The sequence below is a fragment of the Sebastes fasciatus genome, chromosome 7, assembly GCF_043250625.1.
Source record: "Sebastes fasciatus isolate fSebFas1 chromosome 7, fSebFas1.pri, whole genome shotgun sequence".
Lineage (NCBI taxonomy): Eukaryota > Metazoa > Chordata > Actinopteri > Perciformes > Sebastidae > Sebastes > Sebastes fasciatus.
The window spans coordinates 28409680-28432597 of record NC_133801.1 but is presented as its reverse complement, the minus strand read 5'-3'; the positions used below and the strand labels follow the sequence as shown (position 1 = coordinate 28432597).

At 42.7% G+C, this 22918-nt stretch overlaps 1 protein-coding gene across 19 annotated transcripts in view; it reads left to right on the top strand.

Annotated features, from left to right (window-relative positions):
- LOC141770516 (uncharacterized) overlaps positions 1–22918 on the top strand; it is a 458180-nt gene that overhangs the window by 380303 nt on the left and 54959 nt on the right. For all 19 annotated transcript variants that reach the window (XR_012594577.1, XR_012594576.1, XR_012594575.1 and 16 more), the window contains one exon: positions 11094–11145. The gene's annotated coding sequence lies outside the window, so the exon portion shown is untranslated. The remainder of the gene's footprint in view (positions 1–11093; positions 11146–22918) is intronic.

Here is a 22918-nt window from a genome sequence, read left to right as displayed (position 1 = left end):
CTATAATAGACACACGTTTTACCATAATCATACTCTCACACAGTCAGCGCACTATAAAGTGTTGTTCTGTGGAAGTACATGTAAAACAGGATGATGGGAGCGAGGAAACTTTTGATGATGTAACTGGGTGGCAAAGCAGAAAGAAGAGTACTGAAACCAACAACTAAACAACATCACCTGACTCCTCTCCTCTCCTCCTCTCCTGCTGTTCTTAATGCCATTACCAACCAGGACTGGAGTGGACCGCACTGGACACAGCAGACAGCATTGAGAAGGAAGGAGGGGGGAAAAGAAAAAACACTTCAAGCGATTAATGAAAATACAAAATGAATAATGATGATCACGATGTGGGCATTCGCGACCCTCACTTAAAAAAAAGAAAAAGTTGTTGCTGGATTACCGTGCAAAAATTTGGAAAATGAATGACATACACACATACAAAGACAGGGAGAGGGAGAGAGTGGCGGACAAAAGGTGAGCACGGTTTGCCGATCTTACCCCTTCCATTCATCTATCCCTCCCTTTATCACCCCCTTCCACCGTCCGCTCTGTCATTCTCTCTGTCCCCTCTGTGCTCTTGCCTTTGTCTGGGTCCGGCCAGAGTCTGGCGGACCCAGACAAAAGAATGCCGTCTGTCATGGAGAAAGAGCAAAGGTCTTGGCTCTCCGGAGGGGAGGTGGGTGGTGGAGGGGTGGCCGGGTGTCAGGGTTGGAAGGGCATTGTCAAAGCTGTGGCTATCCATTGTTGTTTCTGGGCTCGCTCCTGATCCGACGCCTACCTCGCCCATCTCTTCTCTTTTCCTTCTCTGTCCACCTTTTTCCCCAGGCCTCTGTCCGTTTTTTCCAGAGCGAGGAGGGATGGGAACGTAGAAAAAGGGGAAATGCGACAGATGTCGGGCACGAAGCCGTTTCTCTGTTTTAGCGGCGTGGCTGCTTCGAGCTCGGTGGCGTTCCGCGCTGTCTGCTCCTCCTCTCGTGGCGCTGGTTGTTAAAACCCCAGGGGTGGTGCTGATGCCTCCATTGAGGGTGCAAACTTTGGGGAAGTTCAGTGATGTAGCCCCAGTCCCTTCCTACCATCTGCTGGTACATACAGACTGGCATCAGGTGGAGGATAAAGGATTTCTAGAGTATGTGTGTGTGTGTGTGTGTGTTTTGGAGTGATGTAATATTGTGCCATAGTGTGAAAGGTAACTACATTTACTCAGGTATGATATATAGATATATATATATATATATATGTATACTTAAGCACAATATTGAGGTACTTTCCTGAAGTATTTTGTTCTATGTTACTACATACAACACTACATTAGCACTACATTTGTTTTTACAAAATAAATAGAATTTCCCCTCTAATCTTCTCCGATTGTTCCAGTTAGTTTGAGCTAAAATGATCCAATATTATAGAACTATTATTACAGATTTTAGAAAAGTTATCTAAATTATCTCCACCTCAACCAGCTTCAACAGTAAAATGCTGCTTACGCATTGATACTTCAGTAACTTCTAATATTGTAATATATGACAATATATCAGTTTTTGATGTTGAGTACTTTTACTTTTGATACTGAAGTACATTTTGTTGCTAATACTTCTGTAATTTTAAAGAAGTAGGGTTTTGAATGCAGGACTAATACTTGTAATATATATATTTATATTGGTTACTTTTACTTAACTAAAGCATCTGAATAACACAACTGTCCACATGGTTTCTCAGGGGTTTTCAGCCGCATCAGATCTAAGATCATTTTTATCTACCCACTGTGCATTATTTTCTGGTGCCAGGTACTTTTTTGTGAATGAACACAAAATGTTTTTTATTGTCATTTTTTTCTGTCTAGAATTTGTTACATTTATTCTAAACAATTTCCAGAATCATCCTTAAAAAAAACAGAGTTCTATGTGCAATTGTATTACTTCCAATTTTCCAGAAATAGTGCAGAGGACATTGCCGTGATGTCCTCACTGGTAGCTACAGTTTGGAAGCATAAAGAAAGTGTTAATTCACAGCAGATAAGAGCCCTGTGAACTTTTAAAAAATATACTAGTAGTCCCTTTTCTTAGACTTAGTTTATAGTGACTTCCTGCTGTCAGCATGCATCTGTGCAACAGTCTTTGGATTTGAAAAGTTTTGGGGAAATCTCGGTCAAATGTCAGTCTGTTGTCGAACAGTCAGCTCTCAGAGACAAAAGTTCAAGCCGTGACTCAGTCTCAGTCCATGACTCAGCCTCTCTGTGATTTGACTGGACTCTACAAACCAGAGTTGACAACTGATGTCAAACTGTAGTCGACCTGCTCTCTGTCTGAATGATTAGTTGAATATTGAAGCTGAAGCTGTTACCGTAAACGGATGATATTCATAAATAAAACCCCTGCTGTGTCAGGATTAGGAAGCAACACTTGGAGTCCAAATGTTTCAGATTTTAGTTAAAGATTCTCACATCCCTAAACTTTAGTCTGGTGTTGTTGCATCTGCATATTCTGCTCTTTTTTTTTTTTTTTGCGACGAGTGTTGCTATGCAGCAATCTGGGGACAAATTGATTATTCAGTCCGGAGCCCAGACAGCCAATTGTCTCCTGCACTGCTTTGATTTGCTGAAATGTCATTCTGAAGGATGCCAGCGGTAATAATTTCCTCAATGGCACAGTGAAGACTAAATATTTACTGAGTGTGAATAGTCAGCAGATAAATCTGATTCAAATGGTCGTATCAAAGTGGTCTGGAAAATATATGGCCGGTACATTGCGGCGTACAAATGGAAAAACCTTTTCTAGTAGTTTCTCATGATTTCATATGGATGTGTCTGATAAAATGACAGAACAGTGAGTTTGATGACGCTGGTTTGAAGAGCCACTTCATTTAATTTCTGTGTTGTTACAAATTTTCTCATTATGAACCATAATCTGCAATTTTAGAACAAACCAGTTATAGTATATTACAGATACAAATTTTACATTTTCATTAAACATTATAGGACCGGTGAAGTGATTTTTAAATGTCTCACAGCAGTGTCTGTCCGTCAGCAGTCTGCATGGAGTCTCTGCAGTTATACTGGCCGTACTGTAGTTTCTCTTTTGGACCAGCAGATGGGGAAAGGAAACATCTTAATGGGATGAATGAAAGTATGTACAGCAGCATAGTGGGAGATGATTGCAGGGCTCCGAGTCTCTGCTGTGACTGCTCGCCGCTTTTCTGTCGTCTGAGATGAGACTAAACTTTTGTCGGTATAGTTGATGTCCAAATTGAGGATATTTGAATATTTAAAACTGCACAAGTTCTTTTGATTTTTCTTTTTTTTTATAATTCAATTGCTGTTGCAGATTACTTACAAATGTTTCTCAGTAAAAAAGGAAATAAAAATGTATATAATTTAGCAGTAAAATCTATACATTTGCTCGTTAAATCTTTGTTTTGTATATTTATGTATTTCTCTTTATTTCGCGTAAGCAAGAATTGACAAAAATGCAGATTAAAACAATCCGAAACAGTTTGTCACCTCCTTTTTAAACAAAGAAAAAGCATTGACTTTAATAGGCAACGTTTCCAAAATGAACTGCATATAATGTTTGACTCAATGTGATTAAAACACAACATTGTAATTGTCATATATTAACTCCTACTACTCCTACTCAATTAAATCAAAAAGTAAAGTATTAAATTGAATGAAATCTTGCATTAATTCTCAGGTTATACTCATGAGACCAAAAAAAATCACTTACATTTTCTGGTGTCTTTCCTTTTATGTGAAAGCACCAGACCTTAAATACCCTCTGCAAAAAACTTAACATTTATTAAACCCCCCTCCCCTTCCATATTTTCAAAAGTTTGGAAATGACATACATTATTAATGCAGGTCAAACAGCCGAAGTGATACAACACTTTCATATTTCAGGTTTAGTCCTTTGATTTCAGTGACGGGTGGTGGCCACACAGCCCTCCGTCGCTGTGAGTTAATGAAGTTTAAGGTTGATTTAAACAGCGTTGGTTGGTTGGGTGGAGGTTTTGAGGTGGAGGTTGTGAGGTGGGGGGGTGGAATCAAGTTACCTCGGTGCTTTAGAAAACGCACTACACACAGCTACAGGATAAGCGACACACACACACACACACTCTCACTCACTTATACATGCACACAGTCCCTCCCTGAAAGGAGTGTCTCTGGGAGATGATTTCCTTCCCTGCACGTCGTCCCCCTCGCAACCCCCCCCCCACCCCTCGGCCCCAGCCTCCCCCTCCTCCCCCCCCACCCTCTCCTCTCTGCTACGCAGTGTAAACACAGTGTTCCAGAGGAATGTTGGACTCCCTGACCTCCACTGCAGTTCACTCGGTTCAGCCTGGCCGCGCTGTGCTCCAGCATCAGCAGCAGCAGCAGCAGCCCCCCCCCACCTCCCCAGCTCGCCTCCCCATCTCCCCCTCAAGAGCCCCTTCACTCCACTCTCTCTAATTTTTCCCCGCCTTGCCTCGCTCCTTCTCCTTGTCTCGCCTCTCCTCCTCCTTTTTTTTCTTAACCCCTTTTTGCTTTCCTCTCCTTGTCCCTCACCACCACCACCAAACCCCCCTGCCGCCAACCTCTCTTTTCCTTTTCCCCTTGTTCTCTCTTTTTTCTCCTTTGTCCTTACTCCCCTTTTTCTTTCTCTATCCATATCCACTTGTGTCGTTTACCTCACAGTCATTTCGCAGCACAGTGAGTCTCTTTTCTATATCTTCTTCGTTATGTCTGGTTCAGTTCGCTGACTTAATTGGCACCTCGAAATCCAAAACTGACATGACTTGGACAGAAATCAGTGAAAGACAGACCATCAGGTAAAAAGACTGAGAACATGTAAAATACAAATACACACACCTTGCTCAGACACCATTGTGTGCAACCCCCCATCCCTCCCTCCCTCCCAACCACCTCAGCCCACAGTGGACTGCGGTTCCTAGAAACAGGATACTGAGAGCCAGAGGCTTTAGTGTCTCTGCGCCGCGAGGTGTCAGAAGGGAACAGAAAGCAAAGGGTTACAAGTGCATCCGGCCGCTTGACGGTTTGATTACGGAGGTGACAAGATGGCCAGAGCTAGACATGTGCTCTCTGCTTGCAGTTTTTCCCTGACAGTGCCGTTTTCTCAACATGCTGAGGTTCAGGGGGTTTAATTGCTGCAGGATAGAGCAGATTATAAATACATGCAGCTGGTCATCGCAGGTCGCGCTGAATGAGAACGTCTGGGGGGAATCACAGACTGTTTGTATATTTGTAATAGATGCTATAGTGCTGCAGAGGGCTGCAAGGGGGCAAGACCGAGTCCCAGCCGTCGAATCAGCTATAGTCAGTTTCATAGCCAGTCAGTCTGTCTGTCTGTCTGTCTGACTGTCTGTCAGGCTGCCAGCTAACCTGACCAGCAGGGTCAGCAGCCAGCCAGCAGATAAGCACCGATAGCATGAAAATAGATAGATCAGAGGAGTGTGTGTGTGTGTGTGTGGGGGGGAGGGGGGGGGGGCTTGCCATTTTTAGCATGCAAACCAAATCGGCTCACACTCAAAAGCATTAGCGCACATGGAATTTGACATCTTTATATTAATTTGACTCTGAAGTCTGTGCAAGCAATGCCGCAGCAAGTACTCAGATCTGTTACATGAAAAAAGTAGCAATATCACAGGATAGAAATACTGTGTTATAATCTTAAATCCAGCATTGAACATTTTAATTAAGTAAAAGTATAGAATTATCAGCAACAAAACATACTTTAAGTATTAAAAAGTACTAGTTTTCACCGTGTAGCAGAATTACCTCTGTCATTGTAATGCTATCGTATTATATACTTTATACTGATGTATTATATATAAGCAGTATTTTATTTTAGCGGGTAGATGTAGTACTAACTTTTAATACTGTATTTACGTTACTGTTTGGTAGTTTAACCCATAACAAGTTATCATTTCATAAAGTCATTACAGGTTTTCTGTGACTTGGAACGCTACTTTGAAAGCGTGTAAAATAATTACCTCTGAAATGAAATATAAAATTGAAACACTCAAGTAAAGTAAAAAGTACCCCCGAATTGCAGTCAAGTACAGTACTTGAGGAACTGAGAACTCCTCTCCAGACCAGCACACCCTGATTTATTCACCTCAACAAACTCAAAGGAAAGCAGAATATAATATAATACTATAAGATGTAAAAAAAATATCTCTCCAGTTCCAATCATCCAGTCTCTTCCTTAAATATGTGGGAGTTGAAAAGGTACGTTTGTCAAAGAGAGGGGGAGATTTAATGAAGCTGCTTCTTAAGAGAGAGGCATTCTGGATTTGTAAACTGGCCACTTTAAACCCAAGAGGGTTAAATGAGGAATTAGACTTGAAGCCATTTCTATATTCTACCTGATTATATTTGTTTTCAAATTTCACCAGGAATTTTCTTGTGTTCGAAATTGTATATGCATCGTCATGCAATACTGGATTAGCTTAACCCAGTGTTGGACCCAGCTATTGTGTTACTTTATATTACCTATGGGTTCATCTACCCAAACTGGTTATTTTGATCTACAGTAGTGTTGAGTTTTACCATAAAACTGTAACAGATGTATTGTTAAATGTACAATATGATGTCACATAATATATTATTCTGAGAGTACAGAGTCTTGAAAAATGAGGTGAGAAATAATACAGAAGTCACTGCTTTTTATTAAAAATGGAGACTTAACCTTCATATACATGGTTGTTATATTGCAAACTTTATATCTTATGGTCATTTGCAATATATTTTTGTACCCACTGAGAGTAAATGTGGTATTTTGTATTTATTTTTTTTTAAAAGATAATGATATTGTTTTGTATACTTGGTAACCATGGTGAACTATAGGTCACATGACTGATCAATATCTGCATATAAGGAAACAACTTCAATTGTTGAATTTGTGCTTGTGTGTTTGACTTGTAGAAAATGAGACTGATTACAAAACCTGAAGGGGTTAAAAAGCACTTTTGACTCATTAACACAGATTTCATTGTCTGCACTCAGATAGTACGCACTATACAGTATATACACACTTCAATGTATAGTGTCTGGTCATTCATGGTGCAAAAGCATCCTCGGTTTCTCCTCCTGAGTTTCAAAAAATGCAAATTTATTGAGTCAGTGCTGTTGGACATTAAACGTTCCCCTCCTCTTCCTCGTCATCATCAGCCTGACTTAATTATCTCTTGTGATCTTCTCTCCATTAACATTAAATCTTTCTGTCTGCTGGGCCGATGGCTCTTCCTTCCTGCCTTTCTCCTCACTGATTTGACACCATCCTTGCGTTCGCCTTGGCTGCTTACATAAATCCCAGACGCCGTGTATCATCAACCAGTTGCTATATATGTAATTATGTATTTTTCTCTTACTTTTATGATCCTCGTACTGTAGCTGCAAGCATGAGCGGATCGTCAATTGCTCAGGTGGCGTAATTGTTACACACAGATAATGAAAACGATGTTGGTGGAGGAACATGTTGTGTGGTTGCTCGCTCATTATGCTGACAGGAAAGAGGAACTTGGCTGACCTCTGCTGGGCTCTGACAGGCAGTGTTGCAGATGCTGATCACAGTTAATGATTTGATCCAGGATGTATATGTATGTATGCATTGGTGTCCTCTGGCTTCTAACTGCACAATGGCTTTAGGGATCTTCAGAGAGTCCGTGCTGCATCCTGCTGTTGTTCAGCAAAGAGCATCAGTTTAGCAGCAGTAGATATGGAGGCATTTTTCATGATAAACAGCACGCTTCTTAAATATTCTCACATTGCAAACCCTTATGTAAATGCAAAACAATGTTTTGCATGTTTTTCTAATTGGGATTTTGCATGTGGAACTCCATCATTGACCATGAAAGAGAGCAGAATCCGAACCGGGAGACTTTACTGAGAAGGGAAAAGAAGAATGATGGTGGGAGAGCAAGCGACAGAGTGAGTGAGTGAGTGAGTGAGAGAGAGAGAGAGAGAGAGAGAGAGAAAAAGCAGATGGCTGGAAATATAGCCTGCTAAATTATTCATCTAGGCTGGAGTCTGGAGATAGATAGATGGATAGGAGCTGGCATGGACACTTTTATTAGGATTCCAAGAGCTGTGAGGAGAGTGGTTCAAAACACTGTGATTGCCTTTTGAGACTAAGAAAAGTAATTGCATCAGATCTGGGAACATCTATTTGCTGGAGGAATTAAATCTCTCATATCAAATGAAACTGCGAAATGAGGACAGATACTATATACCGGATTTATGAAGCATAAATAGTTTTGCTGTTTATAGATGCGATTGTAATGCATTTCTTAAAGCCAGTTCATGTAGAGTGTAATACATTAAGACAAATCATATAGAAATGTAGTCTTAACATTGACTAATACCGACTCTGCATGAGGTGATTCAGGACGCTTCGTGTTGTCTGAGAAACGTCCCAGCTGCCCTCGACAGTTTGGGTTTCAGAACAAGTTGTCTCAACACCGAGGTAGAATAAAAATGAAAAATGGCTAAGAGGGGAAACAACCCGGTTCGTAAAACAAGATTTGTGGTAGGCATCTGTGGTGAACGTCTGCTGCAGGAAGCCCGGGAGTCCTTGACTGGGTTTCAGGTTGTCCGAGCGTAATGAGGAATGGATGCAATCCTAGACTATAATTCACCAGAATATCAAGAGGATCTAACATTTGACTATTCTAATTGTAGTAATTTCCAATATTAACATTGTTTCAGACACGTATCTAAAATATTTGCATTGAAAACCTTTACTTGTCTTAAGATGGCTATTGTTTGCTTTATTTCCCCCCTCGGTTCAACATATAGAAACAGTAAATATGCTCTTGCCATACTCTATTTTCCCCCTTAGCTTTCTGCATCATGAGCATCGTATATGACTCTCACAGATTCATAGACACACAGACACAGATGCACACACAATCCTGAGCGGAGGGCTGCAGGGAAATAGAGCAGAGAGGAAGCTACGTGCCTTCGCCAAGCAAGGGCTGTCTGGTGTCATGGCAACCGGTGCAGATTACCCCACCCTCAATCAGTCAGAGAGAGAGGAGAGGAGAGGAGATGAGAGGAGAGAGGAGAGAGGGATGGGCACACACATGTATACAGCACACATACACATATGTGACTGTATACACACAGCATCCAAAGTGTTACGTGACTTGACATTGTAATCGTTTTAAATGTAAATGTCAGCTTTTTAGAACGTAAAATTGTCTGCATTAGCGAGTCTCCATGCAGCCACAGTATAGTACACACAAGAGACCTGAATCGACAGGCGAGCACATAGGAGAGAGCTGAAGGTAGGGAAGGAAACGAGAAAGAAAATGAGGAGGGAGGGAACTTGAAAGGCGAGCGATGATGAGAGTGGTGCAGGGAGAGGTTGAGATGTGTGGAGGGGGCCATAAACATATAGTAGAGCTAAATACGTCTGGGGGATATACTGTTATTAAAAGCAGTAAGGTTATCCAACAAGCAGCTTTAATGTGGGGGTGGACAGTTTGCAACGCGCTAACGTGTTTCACGCTGCCAGAGTCCTATTGAAGGGAATTTAGCGGGAGACATTATTCTCTTAAGTGTGTATGTGTGTGTAGGTTAGTGCTGCTGCAGCCTGAGAGCAGAGGAGGAGGGATGCTGGGCATAGGAGGAGAGCAGAGGCAGTGATACATGCACAATCTGACAGCAGCAAAGAGAGGGGGAAGAGATGGGGGGGGAGAAAAAGAGGAGAGAAGGTAATATTAGAGTCTGCATGAGGGCATAACAGGGAAGTTGGAGATTTTTGTGGCAAAAAAAAAAGAAAAAGAAAGATAGGGTGTGGAGGAGATAAATGTCACCAGCATGAGGAGAGGGGAAAAAAAGAGATGGAGGAGAGGAAGAGGAGGGAGGCAGAGACAGAAAAAGGAAGGAGGAGGGGGGGAGGGAGTTGAGGCCGTTTGAGGATATCGCCTCCTAAATTTACTGCGGCACAGCCATCGTCCACAGTTACATCACAGCTGAGCTCAAACTCAGGATGAATCCCCCCTTTCTCTCTCTCTCTCTCTCTCTCTCTATCTGTCTCTTTGTTTCTGCCAACCTTAAAGCGCTTCACAGCCAACTTTTATGGCAATCAAGCAGAGTAGATGGGCGATGGGATGTATCATATTTTAATGGGTAACACCGGTGATGGGATCCGACTGAAATCCCGAGCAGTTGCTTTCTCGTTGGCTTTCCTTTGTCTTTGTGCTGCAGTCGTCATCGGTATAGCAGCACCGTGGTCGTAATCAGCCTCATTAAGGCTCTTGTACACATCGTAAACAAGGCACCGCACTCATGTGAAAGGCTGCGTCCTCCACAGAGGAGCAGTCTGTGATTAGAAATCAATTAGCATCACCGCTGTGACCACGGTGCACTGAATTATCAACAACTGCACACAAAGTAACTCTGTCTTAAATTAAATATCCGCTCAGCGTCAGCAAGGCCCGAGACTTTGAGTATTAACAATATTTGTTTGTGTACAACCTTTATTTATGGAGTGAAATCTGATTAAATGCCCTTTTCTTTTTCGGAATCATCCTACCTCACACTCATATAGCTGCACACACTCACACTGGGGCTGCCCAAGAGAACCACGATCTATCCGGCTATCCATCCATCAGGGGCTCTGAACCCTGCTGAGGGCCGCCTTGATATATGCCCATGTATGGAATGGTACTAGTTTACCTTCCATTCACATATGTGTAGATACTTTGGGGATTTGAAGCAACCTCAGTCATGATCCCACTTGGCTCTACCTGTAAATAATTATTTTCCTTGAAAGGTTAGCTCACTTTTCTGTTATTTTCAAGGTTCATTTATTGTCATCGTACATCACAGAGTTATATGGAGGACCACAAGAATTACGGACATAGTAATAAAGCATTTAATTGATTAATAACTAATTGTTCAATAAAATAGGCATTCATAAATTTGTATAAAGATTTATGTATTAATCCATAAATAATGGACTAGCCAGGTTGACCTGGTTAACTTTGAAATTCAACATTTTAACTTCATCCATTTAAGTACAAACCATCAGAATATTCGTCCCTTGGCTGTAGATATTAACCTTAACGTCTTCTCTCTCTCTCTCTCTCCTCAGGAGCTGCCAGGACAGCAGACTGGAACTTACGGATGACACCTGCCAGTGATCTGTAAGCACTGATTTGTTATATATTTTATATAGTTGAGCAGATGAAAGCAGGTGTGTAGGAGGGAGTCTGTTTTGGGAGGACAGACTGGTAGTGGTCTGTGTGAGTGTGAGGTGTGTTACTGAGAGCCTTATCACGGTAAGGTAGTAACACAACATGTGAGAAGAGAGACAATACAGATAAGTCTCATGAGATACCCTGACATACACATGCGGGGATTTTTGGCACAGGTGAGGGATAACCACAAGAAAAGCCCGGCATAGTTACGGATATATTTTTAAAACTTTATTTACTGTAAATCAAAAAATATTGTTCTCTCTTTCACGGAGCAAATGTAAATTGAAATGTGACGATGCAGCAATTGAGCTGAAAGAATCAGTTGATTTATATAGTCGATTGACGCTAAAAAGAAAACAATTAACTGCATATCTTTAGGTTTTGGTTGGACAAAATGAGCATTTAATTAAATCACATAGCTTAGAATGAGCCCTTCATATCTACATAGGGAGCAGTGCATTTTATTTTTTCCACACACTGTGGTTGTAATCCATTCTTTGCTATTGCTCTACCAACATGCCCATGCCCAAAATCATGTGTAAGGAAGCGTACGTGGTAGGGAAATCAATTTCACAATAAAAGCCCCGTACAGGATCAGTGGCCTCTAGCGTATATATCACTCCAAGCAGTGAAATGTTCCTTTTTTTTAAATGTTTTATTTGCAACCGACACGTTATCCTCCTCGGTGCTGCAGTGGACATGTCCCATAAGTCTCCCCTGCTTTCTCTGCCTTTGATGTGCCAACAAGAGGCTGTTTGAAATCCTGTGCAGACACATGTTTCGCTCAGGTTTCTAGAGTCATTTTGAGCACTGGCGGGATTGAAGAGAGGAGTGTCGAACATGTTAGGTCCCCGTGTCGTCTTCTGTCTCTGTCCATGTGTGATGCAGCTGTTAGCGTTCTGTGGTCATCACCCTATAAATACAGCAGCTGACTGATGGACCCTGCAGCAGCTGTCTGCTGTCCCATAGAACATGGACGCATAATGTACACACAGATATAAATGCACAAAAACGGTGCAGTGTTGTTGTAAAAGAATTTTGCGGACTCCTTCTAGTGGGAGGACAGCCAACATTAGTCCAACACCAGCATCATTTCTTCTCAACTTCTTCTATCTTTATTACTTTTTTAATCTTTATATTTCCTCACATTCAACCAATTTCCCCCCAGGGAGCAATAAACTATTTCTAACTCTGATTCTGATTAATTTAATTAATAGTATCCCTCAAAATTGTGTATTTTTCATGGTGGAAAGTGATAGAATAACAACTTTCCTGCAAGAAATTCTTGAAATAACCATTGAAAACTACAAATAATAATGATACAATATAATATCCAACATATCATGGGGGAAACTGATATCTGATTTAAAAAAAAACAACACCACTATAACATCCTGATAGATCAGTTTAAGCCAATTATCAACATTTGGAAATGAGATAGACGTGGACAGAGAAACCCAATGGGAGCGTTTCCATCCTCTGTCTCCAACACCTGACAGCAGAGAGTGACAGTGAAACAATGATGCGGATGTTGAGCACTGCAGCAGCTGCACAGACATAAGGAGAGGCATCATTATAGCGAACCAAGGGCCGTTAATAGGCCCGCGACGTGGGGGGCCTGCCGGCTCTGCACGGGGTTTCGAGAGGGGAGAGAAGAGAAGGGCGGGAGAGCAAAGGGAGGTCAGGGGTGAGGGAGGAGGACAAGATGAGGGAGGAGTGTTTGAGACAGGACGAGCAGGGCGGGGGGGCAGAGAGGGAGATGGAGTGGAAAAGAAGTTACAGTTTAGGGTGTATTTTTATCTTTGCTGAATGAAATACGATGAATGGACCTGGGATTGCTTGCCAGTTCCATGCTGTGAAATGGCTGTAACCCAGCAAATATTTACAGGATGAATAAGATGTTGATATGATGGCAGCCACATCGAACACATAGGTATAGGATCGAAATGAAAGATAAGATATCTGCATCCATCCATAGCTACTAATTTCAATTTTATCCTAAAGGCTAAAATCGATATTTTACGACAAAGTATCAAGTTACGTTGTGAAAGGGGTCGCTTGTTGTGATGAACCAAGACTAAATATTAAGATGGATGACATGACAGCTTACTAAAAGTGAAGCCAACATATCAAACACAATAGAAAAAGCCATGCTGTGATTTGGTATCAAAAACTTTTGCCGTTTTGAGATTTCTGCAAGAATGGCATTTAGATTAGATGGCAAGCATTTCTGTTCTGGAAACGCCCTTATTGTCAGTATACCTAGCAAAGACTAACTCTTCTGAATGCTCTAGGTCTCTAGTTAGTGGTTGTAAAGTTTCATTAAGGTGTAATTATCCTGGAGGTCACCACAGGTCATTTTATACAGTGACGTGAAGTTTCAAAAAATGGTTGTACAATGAAATGGCTACTGTCATCATTACTAACATCATTACAGATGAATGTAGTTAGGCACATTGGATCCACAAGAGTCTCAACTTTACTGTGATACTCAATTTATTAAATTCGAAGACTGTTTAGGGACCCCAGTATGCAGAAATATTCAAAAACACCATTTTAGAAAAGGCGAAAATAACACATTTATACTGCATTCAAAAAACAACATGCTTTTTACCCAAAACTGCATGTAATTATCATAAAGTGGGCATGTCTGTAAAGGGCAGACTCGTGGGTATCCATAGAACCCATTTTCATTCACATATCTTGAGGTCAGAGGTCAAGGGACCCCTGTTAAAAAGGCCATGCCAGTTTTCCTCACCAAGATTTTGCCTAAATTTGGAGCATTATTTAGCCTCCTTCCTGACAAGCTATGGCATGGCATGGTTGGTACCGATGGATTCCTTAGGTTTATTAGTTTCATATGTTATCTGTAACCTCGTGGGTCTCAGGGGGTTAACAGGCATAGTGGCAATTTTGTGTTATTTCAAAAGATTTTTTTGTTGCGATGTTAATAAAAAAAGGGAGATATGACATGACACACCCTGATGGAAGGAGGGTAATTTTTAATCATATCTAAAGACTTTTATCTGCAATATTTTGTCATGTCAGGGCTTATATCTTCCGGATATTACTTCAAAACTGTTTCCAAAATGTTTTCCCATATGACAGTATGATATCATAATAATAACTGAACTCAACACATCCTTTTTATTTTTATTTTTTTTCATCCGTACATTTTTAATTGAAGAAAGACTGTTTGTCCATGAATATATTCCTGAGTTTTGTGCTTGTAACAATGATATTTACCCCTCTTAATGGAGTGTATAGCAGTTCCGTTTCATGCATCTGGCAGCCTCTGCAGTTTGTTATTGAGTGTGTCCGTGCATGTATTGTCTGAGCCTCTTCTTGACCTTCAAAAAGTTCCTGCCATGCATACTAGCCATGCTCACAGTCGTTCTCCCATTGTGAGAAGTTGAGCGTTCGCCTCTGCAGAGGAAAAGGTGGAGTTCTGGGCGTGGCCTGCAGACATTTTGGGAAAGAACGTGATTTGTGAGGGAAATATGCACAGCTTGTATTTGTGTATACGCCTGTGTGTGTGTGTGTGTGTGTGTGTGTGTGTGTGTGTGTGTGTGTGTGTGTGTGTGTGTGTGTGTGTGTGTGTGTGTGCGTATGTGTGTGTGTGTGTGTGTGTGTGTGTGTGTCTTTCTCCTGCTGGTCCTGGCTGTCTGAAGGTCATGCCATCCCCATGCTCAGCTACATGGAGAGCTGCCAATGCTGACGGCTGCTGCTGCTGCTGCTGCACTGTGTCTGGCTCATGCTTCCCCCACTGCAGGGCATTGATTAAGTGGCACAGCTATGCCTCACCTGCTGGAACCAGCCAATACCAATATAGCAGATGCTCCAGTCAGCCAATACCAAAGCAGGGAAAGGTTCGGAGAGGCTGGAGACAAACCGGCAGCCAGCAGACAAGTGTTGTTGTTTTTGTATTTTTCTCTGGTGAAAAAAAAGAGAAAGTATCATGAAGGAGGAGTAGAGGAAATGGTGGTAAGATGGAGGGTGAAGGAAGGAGGGGGTTAGAAATGTAGGGAAAATGATAGGAAAAGTGAAGGGTAATGAAGCATGGTGAGATGGATGATGGAGGAAAGAGGGACAATGGCTGTGAAGGATGGAGATATTGAAAGAGAGATGGGAAGAAAGACGAGAAAAAAAGAGAAAACTGCTTTTGAAATCGTGTCAGTGATGAGCAGACTTGATGGAAATGGACGAGGAGACTGTATTCGTGATCACACACATAGCGACACACACACACACAAATATTTTGAGCTTTTTCAGGGTGCTTTAATGAAGCTGTCAAGATGAAAAATGAGCTAGTCAAATCTAATAACTCGAGAAGTTAAGAAGCAAACTTTTCATGCAGAACTGTGGGGGAAAGTGGATTCTGTGCTGATGAGCGCGAGCAGAGGAGACGTACAGTATTTGTCAAGAGTTTAAACATTGATCGTATTGCCTCAGTGCAGTAAAAGTAGGAAGGGGATTCACCAAAGCATGGATTGATTTGCAGTTTGAACTACAATAATATGCACAATTGACTGATAGACTGAATGAGTTTGTGTTTCTTGTCACCTGGCAAATCTAAGTCCAATATTCACTCTCTTTTTGCTATGTTTTTGGTCTCTACCAACTCCTGAGAAAAATATCTGGCTCTTTAGCTGTTAAATGCTCCACTGCGTTCACCAGCTAGTCACTAGCTTTGTTTGTCTGCTGTTTGAAGCTGAGCTGGTAGCTTTATCAGAGCTTCCTGCTTCCTAGAAATTGGTTTCATGAGAGCAGAGTTTGCGGGCTGGAAAACAAAACAATTAGCTGAAAGTCTCGTCCTGAAGCGCTGCATTCTCTGCGGCAGAAGATACAGTGCTTGGGCTCCAAGCAGGCTGATGAGGGGTTTATGGACGGTCTCCAGGCAGAAATGTTTCCCTATCAGGAAATCATGGAACCATTCACAGGCCCATGTGAGACCCCCCTTTTCTACCTGCGCATACCGCTGTTCGGTTGGAGTAAGCGACCGCACCTCCCAAGCCATACGATGATGCATCAACTGACACTGTGGTGTCTCTGTTTGGGTCGTACATGGCCAGCAAAGGAGGACTAGACAGTGTTTTTTCAGCGTTTCAAATGCTGTTGCCTGGTCCACGTCCCACACCCAGAAGTTTTTCTTCAAGAGAAGGTCACGGAGCGTTTTGTCTTTTTCCAGTAGCTGGGGAATGAACCTGCCCAGCTGATTGACCATCCCGAGAAAAGTCCTCAGCTCACTGACATTTTTATGGGCTCCTTCATCTCCATGATGGCCTGTCTTCCTTGGGTCAGGGTGGATGGCACGGCTGTGATGATGTGACCCAAGAAGACCACCTCGATCCTGGAGAGTTCACACTTGTCCACATTCAGGGTGATGCCTGCCTTTTCCAGTCCTTGTAGCACAGCATGGAGCTGAGCGTCATGCTCTCTCTGGTCCCGCCCCCCGCACCAATATGTCATCGATGAGGCAGACCACACCTTCCAGCCTCTCTGTGACCACAGCCATCGTGCACTGGAATGTTCAGGCGCTGAGGCAATGCCAAATGGAAGATGGTTAAAGGGAAACCGACCAAAGGGTGTGACGAACGCTGTGTACTTGGCTGATTCCTCTGTGAGTGGAACCTGCCAAAATGCCATGTTGGCATCCAGTTTGCTGAACACTTTCGCTCCAGCAAGCGTTCCAAGGCTGAATGTACTTTTCACGGCACACATACTGTACTCATTCAAGCTGGTCAGGTCTACACACGACCGCACCTTCTTACCATCTTTCTTGGGCACAACCATCATACCAGCGCACCAGTCAGTTGGCTCCTCCACGCGGCGTATGACACTCAGGCTTTCCATGCACTGGAGCTCTTCTTTGGCTTTCCCCACCAAAAGTAATGAAATCTTCCTTTGGGTTTTCAAGGAAAATGGCACAGCCCCCTGTTTAAGCTTGATGGCATACAGTTGTTGTACCTCACCTAGGCCGCTGCATAGCTTGGGATAGCTTTACTTGAGGGTTTCCATGTCTATGCTGTCGACATGGGTGAGTAAGCCAAGGGCTACAATGGCTGGCGTGCTCAGGTTTTTGACCACATAGACCTTCTTCGTGGTCTGCTTGGTGTGTTTTCAAGAAACGTTCACGTGAGACAAACTGTTAACTTATATGCAATCTTTATTTAGTTTAGCAGCTCTGCACGTTACTTAACGATACTGTCTGACATCTCTCGTGATGCATTCAGTGACACCACGTGAAGCTTCTTATTGCCATTATTCAAACATATTATAAACATACTATGTATCAACATAAATTAAGAATGAATACCACATCCTTCTGCCTATTTCAAGTTTTTATTACGGATTTGTTGTTCACAGTGTCGCGTTATCAGGGGTCGGCGCCTAGAAAGCATTAACGCCGATCTCCCGGTCGCATATTTTTGCTGAATATCGGCTGATAACTGTCTGCAGTTAAACTGTATTTCCCACTATGATTTTTTAACTGTAATTTAATCCACGATGTTTGTGGGATGGGGGGGATTTGTACGGTACCAGGAAACGAGCTGTCTGTAAAGTTACTGAGTTGCAGGACTGTTTTCCCTTCGGCCAATGGTAATACTGAATCCGTGATAAGCATTGCTTGCTTGCTGTTGTGCTTGTTGCTATGAGCCTTGTGCTGATATTATCAGGTAAGTGCAGAGATTCTCCTTTATAGCCTATGCTTTACTCACAGGTGTGTGAATTGACCTGGATGTGAAGCGTCCATAGAGCTAAATAATATAACGTTAGTTTCTAAAGAGATAAGACGGAGCCCTCTCCTCTCCTTTTCCCATCTCCTCTCCTCTCATAAAAAAAACAACACAAAAAAAAACAGCATCGACGGTCATATTTTTTGCAGCGGCACAGTGCCGCTGCTGATTGCATATAGGGGGAAACACTGGACTGTGAATGTGTGTGTGCACCTTTGGTTTGATGCATATGGGTTTGTTGCTTGTTTGTTTGTGTGGGCGGGTGCGAATGCATGCAAGCAAATGCCACGCGTGTCAAATAAGGTAATTACAGACTGAGAACGGCTACCCAGAGCCCAAATTTCTGTGTGTATTTATGCATTAATGCATGCAGTCATGTTAGACATTTTTTTCAAATAAATGTGGACACATAAACATGCATATTAGATTGTGTTCTTGGTTTTTTTTTATTTGAAAAAGAAAGAGATGAATTTGTGTGAACGGGGTGGGGCAGGCAGCAGAGGAATAAGACAGAGGACCAGACAGAGTCAGACAGAGGCGTTACCTCACACTATTGTTGTAAATGGTCTTTCTTTGATTGTCAGTAACTCACATTCCCAGATGTATTATCCCATCTATATTATTAATAATAGCTCACAGCCGCGTTTGTGCTATTTTGATACGCCAACAGGGAATAAAAGCTCCAATGATTTGATGTGTGTCTCTTTCTAAACAGCTGATATTGCATGTGTTTGAATAGTGGTCCAGTGGTTTGAAGCTGCACAGAGACAAGTGTATTGTCAGTGACAGAATATAGAGCATCTTAAAATGTTGACAACTTGTATGCCAAATTGTGTTATTCTTGTTAGGGAGGAAAAAACTGTAAAGCAACTTCAGACATCAAAACCCTCCTTTAACATTTTTTAATTTTCTCTTAGATTTAGTACCTCTTAAAGAGAGAATGAGGCACCTTATCTATTGAGAGTCAGAGGGCCTTTGCGATATACAATATTAGTACTTTAAATGAGTGCTCTAATTAAAAAAGACCTTGGCTTCCCTGGTTGATAGCAGGTATTTAAAGGATAATATCTGTGTTTTTAGTTTTCAATTCTTCCTAAGTGTATAAAGCCATTTATCACAGTCGCAATACAGATGTGGTGAAGTTGTAATCCAAACTGAAAAATGGATCTATCATATCACAGCTCTGTGTGTTCATCATAGATCTTTCAGTCAGTACTTCTATCCTTGTGCTGACTAATGCTCAACATGATGTATATATCTTAACTCTTAGTTGCTCTTGCTATGCCTGTTGCTAAGTTTTCTGTTCTCACACAGCAAATGTGCACTTTACGATGATAACAGGGATTTGTATTTGATTTCTTTTGTTGTTTTTGAAACAATGGGTCCTTGATTTCAGAGAGAGGAAGACAAAAGCAGCTTTTCATTTTCAAGCCAGCAAACATTGAAGTGTTGCCTGAAATGACAACCTGCGCTGGCAGATGTAATCAGATGTAGCAACTGTAACTAGCTAATTACGTTAGCTCCAGGAGTCAGTTGAAAGCTCTGTCTCCTACTGACTTTTTCATAAAATGTGAATCCTGTGAAAAGATATTAAATATGCACTTGATGGCTATACATAATATCATGCTCAAAGACTGAGGCTACATATTCATCCACAAAGTAAGTAGACATGGAAATAAAGAAACAGTATTGTTCAGTATTGCTGTGTAGAGATAGTACTATATGTAGAACTATCTGTACTGTCACTACTGGGTTTATCCCTGCGTGCATGTGCAGTCCCGAAGATTTCTTTCGCGCCCTTGCGCCTTGCACGGGACCCCCTTACGTCCGCACTTGCATGTGACATATAACAGCTGTGCGACCATAGTAATGCTCCCATTTTTTCTTCAGCTATCAAGCAGTCAACAGGTGAAGAGGTAAACTAGACTTAAGAAGATGAAGAGGTCTAGCGTTGTCCGTCTGTGTACTGCAGGATCGGCTACATCCTTCCCTCAGACCTTTATCCCAGAGGCGAACCTGCCTCAGAGCTGTTCACGCCGGGCTAGCACTCACTCAGTGGCCATCTGCCAGCTCTGTGCTCGAAGGAGCCGCCCCGCTCTTGAAAGTTTTTCTCCTCAACCACCTTGACCAAGAACCCCGCAGCAGTGTTTTTTCTCATTTGGAGAGCTATGACGACTCTCTTGACCCTCACCATGACTTCTACAGTGACGGTGTGCAGAAGTATGGCATGGTAGACGATGATGCAGTGTAACACTGGAGCTGCTGGACGGTCCCATATCCCCCACATGGGCTGTTTGGGCTACTCCTCCAAAGCGCTATGGCTCATTGCACGAAGCAGCCGAGGACGTGGAGAGGGTGAGGAAGAAGAGGAGGCCGAGTTAGCTCCGCGTCATCGCGTTAAGAGCCAGCAGCTGCCCAGTCGCCCCACAAACAACAGACGGCAACTAGAAAAACAGATGAAGCAAGCATCGCTGACAATTCCACCTTCAACTCTACCTCTACCCAGGTGTGGAGTATTTTTCAAGGCTATTCATGCTCCAAAACCATACAGCAAACTTACCTTGTCCCACATGCACTCTCCCCAAACCCCACGGAGGATCCACTGGTTGTTCAGCGGCGTTCTGTCAACAACCTGACGCAGTCCAATGAGGTCGAACCAGGCGGGCATCAACAACTGAACTCTCTGCAGGGAGAACCATCCTCGCCACTGGAGTCTTCACCCGGGGTCGTCGGTGCTGGGATCGACGCTGCCTTCTCCCATTGCACCGGTCCTGGCCATCCTCTGCTGCCCCCACTGAGCATGTCAGAGCATCCAACAGCCGTCCAGGGATGTCGACCAACTGACTTGGTGATTCCGACTGGTGGTCATCCACCGGAGGACTCACCGACAGCATAACTATCATCACCGAGAAGTCTTGTTGGACAACAATAACTTTCCCAACGGTTCCAACGACCGATGGTCAACCGGCGATCCTAAAGTAAAGCCAAAGGGTATATCAGGTGGACACCTAAATATACAAATACAAAAATATCCGTGAAAAGTAGCCACGGAAAAATCGTGGATGAGATCATAGGTGACTTGTACAGTTTGTTGTAAGTCAACAGAAATATCAACTCTTAAATTTACATATTTCTTTGATTAACAAAACATATATAAATATGCAGAGACATCAACATAAAAATAGAGTGTATGTGTGAAATGTAGGGCGGCAGGGTGCAGGAGGGGGGAGGCAACCAGACTGATACCGACACAGCGAGACATTTCTCTCCCAACAGTTCATCTTCACCTCCAGACAGAACCTGCTGTAAGGTGACCTGACACACGTACAGCATGCACTCACAGTCTCTCTATCTAGTGTACACACACACACACACACACATACAACAACAACAACCTAACATGAGTCACTGGATGCATGGACAGAATGATATGCAGTGTAGCTGCACTCCAGAGAGACAACACAGATAGATGCAACTTTCAATCTTCCAACAGTCCCTGACAGCCTTGAACCTGCAGCCTCTTTCTGCTCTGCCTGGTATGCATGGAGCATTCATGTTTTTGGTGTGTGTGTGTGTGTGTGTGTGTGTGTGTGTGTGTGTTGCCGTAATGGAACAAAGGATCCTTTTGTACAACAGGCCCATGGCTTTAACGCCTCCACCACAAACACATTGTGTGCTGCATGTATTTTCATGTATGCTCATGTGCACTGCCCACATGTGTGTTTTCTCACTCATTGTTTATCAGAAGAGACTTGAGCTCAGTGTGTTTGTGTCCCTGTGGAGTGCAGCTTTCGCCCCGGGCCGGGCTGACTTTAGGCCTCCTGCTTTTTGTCAGACCCCACTCGCCTTTCTCTCCTCTGGCTATGATCCACCAGACTCCTGCTGCAGCAGCTAATGCTAATCCTTCTCCTGACAGCCCCTTAAAACAGCTCCACTGTTGTCGTGAAGGCAACACTTTTCAATTTCATTCCGATAGTTAAATGAAGAAAGTATTGTTACAAGCTGACCGATCAAACGTTTGGTGTGAAATATAGACGGTCTCTTATACAACAAAGAAAAAATCATCTGTAATGTGTCTACATACTTAGACTTGATTTGGCTCCTGGCACCAGTTTAAGTTAAGTTCACACTACTTTCAAAGTCGGCAGATCGCAGTACTGTTCACACTACACAACCTGCTGTCTTGTAATCGTGAGTGTTTAAGTGGTTGTGGTCCTGGGGGTCTCATGAGCAGGTTAGAACCAAGAGAGGCTTCTTCAGGTTCTGTTTTCAGATCGGCTGTATGCCAACCTCAGCATGTTGTGGTGTCGGCTAGCAGGACGGGCGAGCGCCCCTCTCTCTTCCCTTTTTCTTGCCGATGGGCAGGGAGGAAGGAGAAGAGCAGAAGAGCCGTGACTCTGTTGACTTCTCCTTCTTCTCCCTCTTCAAAATCATCTGAGGGAGGAGTGCAGCGTTTAGTTGACTGGAAACCGCACGCCTCCCATGTAATAAACTATATTAATTCCTTCAGTTAAACTGCTCTTGCATGGATTAATACTAGTTCATTCATTTCACATAATTAATTCTTCCCTATTAATACTTCCCTTTGCATAAAGGCATTTCTTCGCCTCTGTCTTATCCATTATTTTCTTATGCCTGGACATTTTATTGCGCGTTAGGAATTCGATGCAGTCAAGTGTCACAAGCCACAGGCTGATGTGTCACATGTATATATGCTCTGAAGAAGTGAAACTGGTATGGAATTTCTTAAGTGTCCAGTGTTTACAGCACTTGACATAGAATTCAGTCTTTTGCAATGTCGTCAAAATACCGACGATTGGTGCAGAAAAATATAAGCCTCAAATGTTCAGCTGCACACACATACTGTACAGGACACACACACACATATACCTACGATCATGCAGCGTTAAGAATATGCTCACACACACACACACACACACACACACACACACAGCCTATGTAATTCCATCATCTGTGACTGC